This window comes from Stegodyphus dumicola, chromosome 5 (assembly GCF_044657685.1).
Source record: "Stegodyphus dumicola isolate Sdum_Otavi_A_Nest chromosome 5, ASM4465768v1".
NCBI classification, from domain to species: Eukaryota; Metazoa; Arthropoda; class Arachnida; order Araneae; family Eresidae; genus Stegodyphus; species Stegodyphus dumicola.
Window position 1 is genome coordinate 223,026,670 of NC_140772.1, and position 14,218 is coordinate 223,040,887.

General features: G+C 30.4%; 1 protein-coding gene across 9 annotated transcripts in view; it reads left to right on the forward strand.

Annotated features, from left to right (window-relative positions):
* The first annotated feature begins 403 nt into the window (after nucleotides 1-403).
* per (period circadian regulator) overlaps nucleotides 404-14,218 on the forward strand; it is an 86,211-nt gene continuing 72,396 nt past the window's right edge. Inside the window, exons 1-3 of one of the 9 annotated variants that reach the window (XM_085817701.1) lie at nucleotides 458-526; nucleotides 1,948-2,103; nucleotides 4,456-4,509. The gene's annotated coding sequence lies outside the window, so the exon portion shown is untranslated. Of the gene's footprint in view, nucleotides 527-606; nucleotides 938-1,947; nucleotides 2,104-4,455; nucleotides 4,510-14,218 lie in introns of those variants that run through there. The other 8 variants (XM_085817704.1, XM_085817702.1, XM_085817706.1 and 5 more) reach the window with 8 other exon arrangements.

Here is a 14,218-nt window from a genome sequence, read left to right on the forward strand (position 1 = left end):
TATTACTCTAATAAATATTTTATAGTAAATTCATATGGTGCATAAACCATGATATGATTTTTAAAAAATAATAAAATTCGTTGTAATTGAATGATGTAATGACTATTTCATAGAATAGCAGTATGAATTACGCATAGGTGTGCAATATTTCTATACTGGATATAAAAAATAATTTCATTTTTCTAGTAGAATATTTTCACTTAGTATAAATTACATACTTTTTTTAAACTACTTTTGCCCCCTTGAATTTTTTATACCTCTTTAAGTATGACAAAAGAAATTACTACTTCACGAAAATCGATATTACCAGTAAAAGAAAGAAGTAATAGACTAAGTAAGAAAGAACATCCTGTTGTACACTACCATCCCCCTTCTCAACAGAAATGACGCATGACGTTCTTTCAGCCAATAAGCTAGCGCAAGGACTCAAGTGTCCCGTCGAAAACGTGAGTAGGTTGATGCGAAATAGGGATGTTGATTGCGATATAGGGATGTGTATTCGGATGTGAAAGTCCTACGTGCTATGGTGAGCAGATATGAAACATATTTTTAATTTAGCCAGATTGCACAAAATCTGTGATAGTTTTGCAGCATACTTTTGTTGTTTTTATTTTATCTGACGTATATGATTAAGAATGATGCTACATTTAAAGTGTAACTGATTCGTTTACTCTTTACGTATCTAGGCCCGTGTTTTTTTTTCTACTTTTTGTGTACACCCAGTTTTTCATTAATATAATATTCAGGAAAATAATATTTGAAATTATGAGCATTCATGTTAGTTTCCTGCGAATAATATTTCAAGTTTCATAATTATGAAAAGCGATAATTCGCCAAATATGCCAAACTGCCATAATCCACATCTGTAGGATAGTCGTTGTTGCTGTAGTTTAGTGGATTTTCGCTTCCTAAAGGATACGCAATTTTCTCCATTATTGTAAGTTGTGCATTGAATTTTGCATTATGCAATGACAATATGTAAATCTCAGATTTTACTATTTTTTTTTATCGTCGTATTGCATAGTGTGAAGCTACTACCGAGAAATGTTTTATCTAAATTATGAAAGTGTGCTAATACGTAATAATTTTGCGAGTTAAAAATGATTATCAGGAAGAGTTCAGGTTCATATTAACTGATTTCGACATTCTATCGATTTTCGTAATTAATCAAGCATGTTGATCAGTATTCAAGTATATAATAGAATTAAACATAAAGTGTGTGCATTCAGTGTTTACATTATAATGCATTTGGAAGATAAATTATCGGCATCAGTTCTGTTAGCACGGTTTTGCGTTTATTACAGTATTCTCATTTGTATAATATTTTGATAAAGACTGACTTTTAAACCTGTAAATTTGTAGTTAATCAACTACCAATAAAATGTTTATTCTCTGTTAAAATGAATGCATATACTTGCAAAAATGAGGGTTGAATTAAAGTGTATTTAAGGGCTTAATAATTTATTCTTTTAAAAATTTTGTTATAAAATTTCAGAGGTCTTTGATTTTGGGGGATGCAGTTTTTTTAATAGTAACTTTTAAATGATAGTAGTAATTGAGCTTTATTGTTATTAAATCTATGAATATATATTTTACATGGCAAATTTTTACATTTTTGATATATCTTCTATGAGTCAGTGTATGCTGAGGAGCTATATTTGATATTTCTTTAACTGATTAATTTTGCGTAGAAGTAATGTGCAGTGCGAGGCAGAAGTTCAGTTTAGGGATATTATATTTTGCAAAAATAACTAAATAAACAATTAAATACACAAATATAGGTGCAAATAGAATCAAACAAATGAAATATGCACTTTCAATTAAACACAGTCCTTGTTCTGTGTAACTTGTTTTATGTTCCCGCGGTATGCAGCCTATGTAAACTATAACATCTTGTGAATATTCATAATAATGTGAGATATAATTTTATAAATGTTTCATTTGCAGGAAATTGTGCGGAATTTAAGAAATTTAAACAATTTATATATGAAAATTGTAAATAACTTATAGTCAAGTATAAATTAGGAGAAAGCTATGGGATGAAATAATGAAAATTGAAGAATGTATAAGGTGATAAAGTTGCTTTATTGTCTGATTTTATAGGTGGGTAACAATTATTATGTGGCCTATGTGATTTCATTTCTTTTCACTGTACATGTATAAATATTCATTTATAAATACATTACAAGTTAACATTTTAAGCCTGATTCAAAATCTTTTTTCGAACCATTTAATCTAAATCACTAAAGGATTAATATTAAATGACTAAAGGATCCATATTGAAAGGGAAATTTTGCCAAAATTTTTGTTTAGCTTCTTGAGATAAAATATTTTTCTAAAAAATGTATGAGACAGACCTTAAGTAGAAGTGCTTTTATAATGAAGTTTTCATTTTAAGACTTAAAGAATCTTGGCTGTTTTCTGCACTGTAGCAGTAGCTGCTGAGACAAGATAGTTTAATAATTCCAAATAATTTTTATATCACATATATTATAAATGCAGGTGTCATTACAACTTATGTTATTTTTTGTAGTATTAAATATGAGTGATATAAAATAATTAGGTTTAATCCTAGTATCCGGTGCACACGGGATTTAGCTACTTTTGGCGACTTTATGATGAGCAGTAAAAACGGGACATATACGATGATTAGTAAACGGGTCATTCAAAGAATATATATAGTTATACTTAGGACGTGGCTGATCTTTGGATCATTTTTGGTGTTGGCGATAATTTTCAAAATCGCGCCAAGGCTGCACCGTATACTAGGATTTTACCAATAATTATATGATATTTTGAAATTAAGTTAAATTGTTTGAATATAGCGAGGCAGAGTGATGCAGCAAAGCTTATCTTTTGAAGTGGCAATGTGTTTTATTAAAATTTATGAACACTTTAACCTAATTCGCTAAGGATGATCATGAAATGAAAAAAAATTTAGTCCTCATTTTGTACAGCATAACATACTGTTTCAGAGAATTGTAGAAATAAAAATTATTCAGTTTTCTAGCATTAATGGCACCTTAGAAGTATTTCTAGTTGTATGTTTCAGACTCCTATTTTGGTAAATAAACAGTTACAATAATACATTTCTAATGGGAGTATGTTAAGTTCTTTAAATAAGAGTGGTAGGAAGTTTTAAAGAAGTACGAGTACAGGAGCAAGGAGTCAAACATACGATAACCACTGATAACCAAAATTCTCTAACAACATATTTATAAATATCAAGTTGGATTCTCAGAAAGATGATCAAGCTCAGATAGTGATGGATTTTCTTTAATTTGAATACATATAAGGTTATACAGTGATGATTTCAGTTCTTCATATTTAATTACTTCAACCCCAAACCATCGTGCAGATGCATGGATAAACTGTTAAGTTTACTTGACTGTCATATTGGCTTTGTTATAATAGTCACTTCTGTGGTCTTTCAAAATTTACTGATTCTCACTCTCTGCCAATTAAGTTAACCAATGGATACAGGGGAACAACTGTGTGTGCAATTGTCAGTTTTATAGGTGCTAACATTGAGAAGCAATTAAAGGACCATAAAACATGGTAGAGATTCATTTATTTATCTAATAGTTAATTTTTATTTTAAAGCAACTTTTCTTACTTCATCAAGTCAGGAGGTTATTTGTTTAAATGCATTTTTTTAAGTGGTTTAATTGATTATGCTAAAGCACAAGAGTTATCTGCCCCATCTTAGGTCCTCGTGGAAGACCTTTTTAAGAGAAACTGTTTTGTATACATGTTACACATGGGGAAAACGACTATGGGGCCAATTCCCTTCGCCTGAAGTTGAACCCAGGTTAAAACTACCAGGGTCCAGCGATTTTACTCCACTGTCGTTGGTGGGCTTTTGTTTAAATGTAAAGCAACTGAATTGTGTGTTTAAGTAGGAAATTTGTGCATAGAAATTTTTTGCTTCAATACAGGTTTTCTCATCCTGTGACACCATGTTAACTTTAGAATGATGGTATTAAGCTGACTAAGTAACACCTGACAACTTTGTTATGTAGAAAAATGACAATTTTCCTTATTCCAGAAGTATTAAGTAGTTACAGGACCTGGGCCTAACCTGAAACCTTGAGAGGTGTAATTCAGGTAACAAAGTTTTGGTTTGAATTGAGGAGGAATACTTCATATTTTATTTTTATATAAATTCTAATGAAGGCAGTATTGGCGCATGGCGAATATTTCAGAGTTTGCTACAGAAATTAAAAATTGAGTAATATGTGAAATTAATGATATCTCGATTAATCCTCTAAATTTATGGAAATTTTCAACTTCATAAAATTAGCATCATGTTTATTAGTTAATATATCACAAAAGAAAAAAATGGTTACAAATAAAACTTAAAAGCCCATTTTTCTATTCAAATATCAGTATTATTTTTGAAATTTTGATGTGCCGTAAAATTGTATTTAACATACGATATTGATTTTCTTTCAGCAGTAATAGTGATAATCAAAACAGTTCTTCAAGTGTTGTTAGTAGTGGCTATAAGTAAGTAATTTAAATTTTTATTTGCACATAGTATACAATATGCAGTATATATTGGATTAATTTTCTATTTGTATGAGGCATTCTTGAATAAAAATTTTTTATTATTACATAGTATCGAAATCTCTCTTTTTTCTTTTAAGATTAATTATGTTCTTAAAAAAGTAACTTTGTTATAAACCCATTAAATTTCTGAAACACGTACAGTTTATTTAATTATTTTTAGTTGTAAGTGAAATTTTAACATGGAGTTCTTAGTTGTTGCTTGCTTAGTACATTGTGCAAAAACCTAATTATTACCTCCTTGTATGAATTATTGTAATTGAGAAAATTTTTGGTTATCATATTTCAACGAAAATATCCATTTTGACTGCTATTGAATGCAATTTAATGATGCTTTCGTGTGACATCTGTACGTATGGACAGAATAAAGGACTGTTTTTCCAAAACGGGTTGATGAAAGTATTGAAAATGGATTCAGAAGAAATTTTTTTCATGATATCTGTACGTACGTATATGTGTATGGATGTATCGCATAACTCAAAAACAAGTAGCCTCAGAATATTGAAATTTTGTATATAGGATTTTTGTATATAATTCAATGCAATTTAATGATGCATATAATTTTGTATATCGAATGCAATTTAATGATGTTTTCATGTGACATCTGTACGTACTTACAGAATAAAAGACTCTTCCCCCCCAAACGGGTTGCCGAAAGTCTTGAAAATTGATTCAGAAGAGATTTTTTCGTGATGTCTATATGTACCTATATGCATATGGATGTATCTCACATGACTCAAAAGCAAGTAGCCTCAGAACGTTGAAATTTTGTATGTAGGATTTTTATAACATGTAGTTGTGCACCTCCCTTTTTGGTTGCAATCGGCCACACCAAAAGTATTCAGTTACTCGGCTCCATGAGATCAGTTTTTTTTTTATTCATAAGAATAAATGATGGTAAATTGTGCATTTTTTGCTTTAAAATGATTGAATTATGTTGGTCTTATCTTCTGATTAAGTTTTTTATGCCTTTATTTAATCTGCATGCAGTACTTTTAGAATTAACAATTTAAAAGTTGTTTAAGTGCAGCTAAGCCTAAATTTTTTACTATAGCAGCCATATTTGCTTACATTTGAAACTTATCAGAATAGTAAATAAAGTCAGTTTCTGCACTTTTTTCCTAGTGGGACCAAAAGTAAACTTTAAGTTTTGTACACCAAAAAATATGACTTCTTGCCCACTAGCTGAATTGCTTGTTTTTGCATAGAAACTCTAATTGTAATTCTAAAAATGTTTTTTAATTGCTTTAACTGTATTTGGTGCTTTATATTTTTATGTTTTTCATTTTTTAAGAAAGACGTTTTGAGGTTTTATGTATTTTTGCCTTGCCGCAAAGTGAGAACTGAATTAATTGAATGAGAAATATATTTCTAATGAAATTGGAAGAAATTAGTTTAAATGAAATGTGGGAAAAAATGCATATAATTTAATATTCCGTACAAGGAAGTCATGTGGTGTCCGCATCAGGTTTTTAATTGTAGCGAATTGTGTAATGTCAAAATATGCTAAGCTATAACTTTTATACTATCGACCTTTTCAAACATATGGGGCTCACAACAACTATTACAGTTGAAAATCCTTGTGTAATTTTTGACTCAAAGATGTAAGAATAAAGTATTTCTGAGAAAGAAAAATCATAAGAAAGAGAAAATATATTTCAGTATTACTCGTAAAAAGCAAATTAAAAAAAGTAATTAAGTATTACTTTTTTTAATTACTTTTTTATTAATTTTAAAAAAGTAATTAAGTATTACTCGTAAAAAGTTAAATTTTAAATGAAATTGAATTACAAATAATTTATTGATTATTGCTACAAACTAATTGACAATATCATTTAAATTCTGAGAGCATATGTAAATCAAGTGCAAGTATCAAAATCTACGAATAAATATATAATTCCAATAAATTTTTTAATTCTAAAAATTTATAAAATTGCATAAGTGAATAATTGTAGAGCAGGCAGGAGACAGACTTATCAAGGCGTAGTTGCTTCCAAACCTATGTAGCAATGGCACATTCCTTGCAACAATGGCACAAGAGAATTATTTAAATTTAACCGCTTCCCTTACAAATTTTTTTGAAAAAAATTGCAAAAAATCATGACATTTTTTTATTTTATTATTAAATACAACAAAATGAAACAAATCAAAATATGTAGGTTTTAAGTTGAATTTTTAATTTTTTGAAGGTGTAAAAGCATTTATTATTAATATTAGTTTACTATCCCGAGTTATCTCGGACAAACAAAAAAAAGTTAAATATTAATCTTTGTATGATAGTTTTTTAAACAAGGGACAGCACAGAGTAGTACCTGACGTTCTACACTTGTATCTGGTCTCTTATTTTACTGGCTTATCGCTGGAATCTCTTTCACTGGAGCACAGAGTACACTGTCTCGTTGGATTTCATTTTATTTTTTTTCCCAACCTTTTAATAATCACTATCTGAAAAATCATCGCTTTTGCTATCTTGCATCATCACCATTATTTTATTTTTCTCCAATGCTCTTATTTTATTTTTCCCAATAGGGAAACAAGCGACCAGTCCCTCCAAAAGAACCGCACAACCAACAAAATTTGGCAAACTGCCAATCAAAGCTAAATATTTCCTTTCATTTCCTCCAGACCGAGTAAAACCGTGATAAAAGAAATCGTACTAACAAATTCTGCTTCGCCCGAGTTTTCTGGGGATAATAATTAACTGCAATATATACGAACCCGAGATAACTCGGGATAATCAGGCAAGCGATTAATTTAACTTTACTGTAATCTTTTGAAACAATTTTCAGTATTACTATATATTAATCTGTTTTATGAGTTAAAACCATCCTGTTTAAAAGATGTATTATCTATCTGTTAGTTATATATATTAATATTGCCCTATAGATTGCAAGACATTGCAGGTGTCATACCTGTTACTAATACTATATTCCAAATGAAAAATTTTGTTAAAGAAGTTAGAAGAAAGTTTAAAAAAAAAAAAAAAAAAAAAGTTAAAAGGGAGGAAAAATCTACTGTATATAACATTTTAGTAACTGAGTCCCTGGGGGTTTGGCCTTAGTAGTTCCAGTGGGGGGAGGGACTAATAGAGTAGACAGAGCACCAAGCGTACTTATCGATGCCAATGGAGTGGTGCCCGGAAGCAAAGATGTCTTAGCGTTATAATTTGTCAAAGCGGTTTAGTTTCTGTTCTACACTTTGTATAAAGCCGGGGAGGAACTGTGGGTTCTGCACTGCTGAAGGGCAAGGTCTCTGGACCTTGAATAATACAACCCCGATATGGCAGGCTCCTTGAGGTTCCCAAGACAGAGATCCAGGTGTAGCAATTAGCTCTGTATATAACATTGTAAAGGAATTGAACTGGTTCTTCAGTAGCATGACTTTATTCATGCAAAACCAACATAACTGGATACACTTTGTATTGAATTTTATGATAAGGTTTGCAGTAAGTATGCTAAATTAAAATTAATCAAACATGCCTTAGTGCAGTACATATAAAGGTTTAAAAAAGTCTAATGTTTTCGTTGCATATAACCGTTAAGGTTTTATGCTAGAAAAACCTATTACAGTACAAAGTCTGTAATCTGGACGTCCATTATCCAGCAGATCCGGTATCCGGTAGCCCATTATCCGGACCTCAAAGCCACAAACTTTTTCTTTTTTTGTATGCTTTATGCATGCGCGTTTAATGTTACGTGCATTTAGCACAAAAAACGAAGCAACTTACAATGAAAAAAAATGTTTAATAAAGTAAACAAATAAATATTAAGCCTTTTTTTTTTTTTTGTAAATTTTGAACCCTTTAGATCATAATTGCTCTTTATTTCCTAAATTATGGTTTCATATTTTTAATTGTATAATTTGTGCATGCCATCTTACCAGATTTAAATTAATGATCTGTAATCCTGAAAAACCCTTAATCCGGAATCACCGAAGTCTCTACGAGTCCGGATTGTGGACTTCGTACTGTACTACTACTTTAGTGCACTACAACTTACTAAATTATTGATGAATTATTGGTGAAGACTATTAGCATCATATAACACGTTTGAAGCATATGCTGGTAATAACAGAGTTAAATTTGTGTTAGCTGTAGTTAATTTTTTATAATTGTTTGTTTTACTCTCAGCAGTAAGAAGTAATCTCTGTATTAACAAATTGGAAAATTAACAATTTTTAGCAGATTTTTATTTATTTTGTGGTAATAAATGATAAAATATACATACATTTTATGCATCCATGCCACACCTAACTTTTGGTATTTATAGACTAACTTTATGTGCTAGTTTTATCAAGTTACTACAAATCTCCAAAACATTTTTCAGTATTATACTCGTACTAAAAAAATCTGCTACTTTTCTGTTTCGCCAGCGCAAATCTCGCCAAGCAGACTTTGTTGGCAACAACATACAGTATACACATTAAAAAATGTTAACAAATGTTAGTTCTAAGAATTTTTTATTTTGAAGGCATAAACATTTTAATATGGAAAATTTTGTAAAAAGCGAATAAATAAAGACAATAAGAATTATTTCAATTCAAACGAATAGCTTACTCAGAAATTATGTAAAACCGTAGTGCTTTACTTCGCTAGTGCATTTTCATTAGAATTGATGAATTTAACCCTTGATTTTTCCTTTTCTGTATTATTACCTTTGGGTGAGCAGTGTGATTGCATCTTAATTGACATAATTACCACAAATGGTCTTAGGGCATAAAATTTAATTTTTGTAAATATTCTATGTAATTGTATGCCAGTATTGAAAGAAACAATTAATCTGGTAAGAAATGGCTGCGACTTGTTTTGAAAATGAGGTGTAAAAGGTAACCAGCGAAGGTATTCCGTTTGGCATCAGTTGTGCGATTATTGGCGACTTTATCGTTTGTGCCGGCAAAATGGAATAGTACCAAAAATCTGCATATAAAAATTAATGCACTATCTTACCTAATTCAGGGATTGACTGTATTTTATCCTTCTTTTCCTTCCGAAAGGTTGCTTGTTTTGATATGCAATTTATTACAGGAACATGAACAATTCATACACATATAAATCATTATTTTATTCTGAATGTAATTTTTGGTTAAAATTAATTTTACATTGCATTCTATTTTCCTTTTATTTGATAAATGTATCATGTGATTTCTTCATCTTTTTTTTTTTTTTAATTCATTTTGATATAGATTGCAAAAATTATTATGTGAAGTTATAGTTATTATCACAGTGAATTCAGTACTGGGGGGGATTGATAATAGATGAGGTGCAAATGATTACATTTTTACTGTAATCATAATGTGTTCTCTTCTGAAGGGCATAAATGTAATATTGGTATTAGAATTGTACTGCATGTATGATTCTGCACCACAGATGTGCTAATGAGATTGCCTTTAAGAAAATCTGTCTATATATTATATATATATATAGAGAGAGAGATTTTTTGTTTTTATTTGTGCTTAGGTATTGTGATAAGGAAAACGAGTATGATTGATAAAACGTACCTGGAGAAAGTTTTTTGAGAACAGAATTAGGTATTTCCGTTTTTTGATAATTTTGCACACAGAAATAGATGGAAACCTATTTAGGCTTGTGAAAGCACTATAAATTTTGTATGATGTTTTGAGAAAAATTGGCTGTAGCCAATAGTTTGCAATGCAGACCATTGCTTGTAGAATCCCTTGTAAACATGTAGCAGCATAGGTAGAGACCTGAAGTAATATAATTAAATGAGTGTTATCGGCAGTGTTTGGGAAACTACTGCAATCATGAATCTATTAAATTTTTTATCTGTGTTGTTGATCTTGCATGATGTACTGATGTTGTATCTTTATGATATGCAGATTGTTGTATTATTTGCAATAAAGTAATATAAGTGGGAGGAAGAAAGTTACTGATTGTCCAATAGTAGATTCCAAATCCTTTGGACAGAAGAAGAAAATTTTTTGTTGCATGGAATAATTAATACCTGTAAATATAAACATGAGCCATTACATATGCTGCAATGTGCTGCAGTTTTATGACATTTGCCATCATTGACTCATTCTTCTTTGAAAAGACATGGGCAACAGTTAGCTGGAAAACATACTGAATAGCAGGACAGTGATAGTTAAATATTTTATGCATTTACAGATTACCTTAATTTTGAAAATGAAATATCGAAGAGAGTTTTATGCTTATTCAAGATAGTGTGTTTTTTCTTGTAGTAGCTTCCATGAAGCACTAGGTTTTAACTCTGAAAAGACGATTTAACTGCTCATGCATTACTATTTAATCTTTTTGTTGTCAGATTTGATGCTAGTGTAATTTTGGTTTTCAGATTTATACCTGGGGTTTTCAACCAGGGGGAGGCTGTCAGCCTTGTATTTATCTGTTAAATATTTAGTTTATGAATATAGAACATTACTTTAATTCATGTTTTGTTATACCTGGGGTTTTCAACCAGGGCTGTCAGCCTTGTATTTATCGGTTAAGTATTTAGTTTATGAATATAGATCATTACTTTATGTTTTGTTATATATATCAACATTTTCTGCACTCTTTGTTCTTTAATTTATGAAACACATTGAAAAATTTAAATCTAGATAGATGTATGTATATTTATTTTTCAAATTAAAGGGAAAGTAGGGGGAATGATCTTCTAGCAATGGTAAAAGTGGTGCATGGGCCAAAAAGTGTGTGGGTCCCTGACATGCAAAATCCTGAGCTTACACCACATCTGTTATGTGCAGGGCCAACCCTATGATTAATGGTGCCCCAGGCATGTTTAATATTGGGAACTTTTTGAGTATAATTATAAAAATTGGGGGGGGGGGGGAAGAAAAATATGTAGAAATGAGTTTATTATTTTGATGGTTTTTTTTAACATATAATCAACATTGTCATTTTTCTCATCTGATATTTACAGAATATAAAAATGAATATATCTAAGAATTTTTTTTTCTTTTTTTTTTTTTCTAGCCTTTAGATCAGCAGGTCTTTCCATGGCACTTCCTGTATTTATTTTTATTGCAGTATCATTTTCTATGGACAAAATTCTGAAGAATTCAGTCTGTCTTAAGACATGGAGGATTATGATTTATGTTTTTATAAGTTTTAGTATAATGAAGCTTCTGTTGCCAACTGCCACAATAATAGGTATTGTAAACATTATTCTCAAAGGAACCCAAAGATTTGGCATGGCATCTTGTAACTTTTTACTATTTATGAACCGAGAAGTTTCTGTTGGATGCTTTACATCTTCGATAAATAATTCTTTGGCTATATCTAGTTCAGTCAAGAGATCATATCTATTAATATTGCTATTTTCTTGATACCTTAACTTGCTCTCCAAACCTTGACATGCTAGCTATGAGTATTATTTGTCACTACTTATGAATCATTACTTGGGAGTTTATTTTTATTTGGCAGATCTTAAAAGTCATTTAAAAATTCTCGTGGGGTATTGAAACTGTTATTGTAATTGTTCAAATCACTCTGATAAAGATTTAATAGCTCTGTGCAGTACTACATTGAACACATGAGTTTTAAATCTTTTCCTGGGTCATCTGCATTTGAAACTTAGTCAATGCACTCGTATTCAAAATAGACTCCTTATTTTCTTATTCTTTTACTTCTAAAAATGGGCTCTATATGTAATACTTTAGTTAATTCTTTTGCCGACTCTAGGTTTTTCATATCCATTTGCATGATAATTAATTAAGCAGTGACACTATTCTTTAGTGAAATTGCAGTTGATATTTCCACAGTTTCACAGTTCATTAAGTTTTGCTGACAACATTTGCCTTACCTGAGACAACAATATCAGATATTTATCATCATTAGAAAAACTGTAATCTTCTATTTGTGTTACAAGAATCTTTGCTTCATGTTGCACTTTCTGAAAACTCATAAAGGGCCTCTCGAATTCTCACAACTTCATTTTCAATGGTTCGGACACATTTTATTCTGCACTCCCATATGGTTTCACAGAAAGGTTTTGTAATAAAATGTTTTCTCAGTATCATTGCCGAAGAGAAGCAGAAAAGGAAACTGGTACATAGTACAGTACCAAAAGAAGAAGTGGATTCAAGGCAACTTTTTGCACTGTTACCAGTCACTAAGTGTAGGTTTTGACATTTGCAAGGCATATAAAATGCCAGTGGATTTTTTTCATGTTTGAACTCGTATTTGAACCATTATCATAGCTCTGGCATATGCAATTCGGTAAATGTAGGTGGCTATCTCTCAGAAAATCAAGTATGCTTGCATATAATCTGTGGTTTCTATAACAGGTTTATTGTAAGTAAAATGTTTATTGCAATATCTTCTACATCTCAAAACCGAGTTGTAGGCAAAAGCTGTTCTGCATAGCTTATATCTGATTTACAGTTTAAAATAAGACTAAAATGTTTTGCTGATCTAGTTCAGTTAAGTAAATTTTCTTGAGCAGGATGTCTCAACAAATTTATTATTTCATTCTGAATTTTTACCACAGTAATGAAAATTAAGTTTCTTAAGATGCAGTCTAATGTCAATGTTCACTCATTGTTAAATCAGGTTTTCCAAGTAGCTCAACAAGAACCAAAAAATTTTCATTATGTGGTGTAGTCTGATGTTCTTCTGAAAACCAAATTACATTCAGATAAATATTGATTGACTATTCATTGAATGTTCTAAAACTTTACTCTAATGCTGTCGTTCTTTTTCATTTGTGTCTGAAGCTCCTTATCAAACATTTTATTAGTCTGTAAACGTAATGATATATCAAACCATTTCTTTAGGCATCTCAGATGAAGTACTGAATTTTCATCTAACTGTTAAGTATTCATGAGCATGCTTCAAGTGATTAATTCTAGATTTTCATAATATTTACTTATAAGGAAAACCACAAAATTCTGTAACAAAAGCAATAAATTTTATTGGTGCTGTCTGAATAAATAAGCCACCTTCTAAAAAAATTCTCAACATTATTTATTTTCCTGTACATCATTACAGAGAAACAATGTTTATTTGCATTTTATGTATGATGTGATCCATCCACTTTCAACTTTTGTTAATTTGTCTGGCCAGTATGCTGAATTATTGTATTGTAGTTGTCAATTATTTTGGTTGAGTTTCTGTCAAATTTACTTTCAAAATTCCCATTATTTTTCGCTATGGTTAAGACATTATTATCCATTATTAGGGGTTGAGAAAAGCCTGCTTCCAGACTGAATGGGGCACTTTAAATCGTTTACAGTGGCTTGTGATAAAATCCTGTGCTACAACATTATCGTCTGTTTCTTATCTGATTTTGTGTGCAAATTGCCAAAATCTGCATGAGTGTGCGTCTGTTGTCATAGACACTTGACTATATTAGCAGTCAGCCTAAAATGAAAGCCATAAATATGCTAGAAAAAATGTGCATCTACTGAAGAAAGCAAATCTGTCATTTCTTGTAGCTTTACTTTAGTAATTAAACACTGAAATATGAATGTTGTTGAGATAAAAAGAGACTTGGGGGAAAGACCATTTCACTCCTAAGTCAAAAAGTTAGTTTTATTTAGATTGACATATTTATCTGAAAGTTATTTCTGTTAGTGAGTAACACGAAAAATAAATTTCAATCACAAATTACTAATGAAAATGTACATTTGGTGTTGAAGATTACTACATTCAGTTATGCGCGAGTTAGGA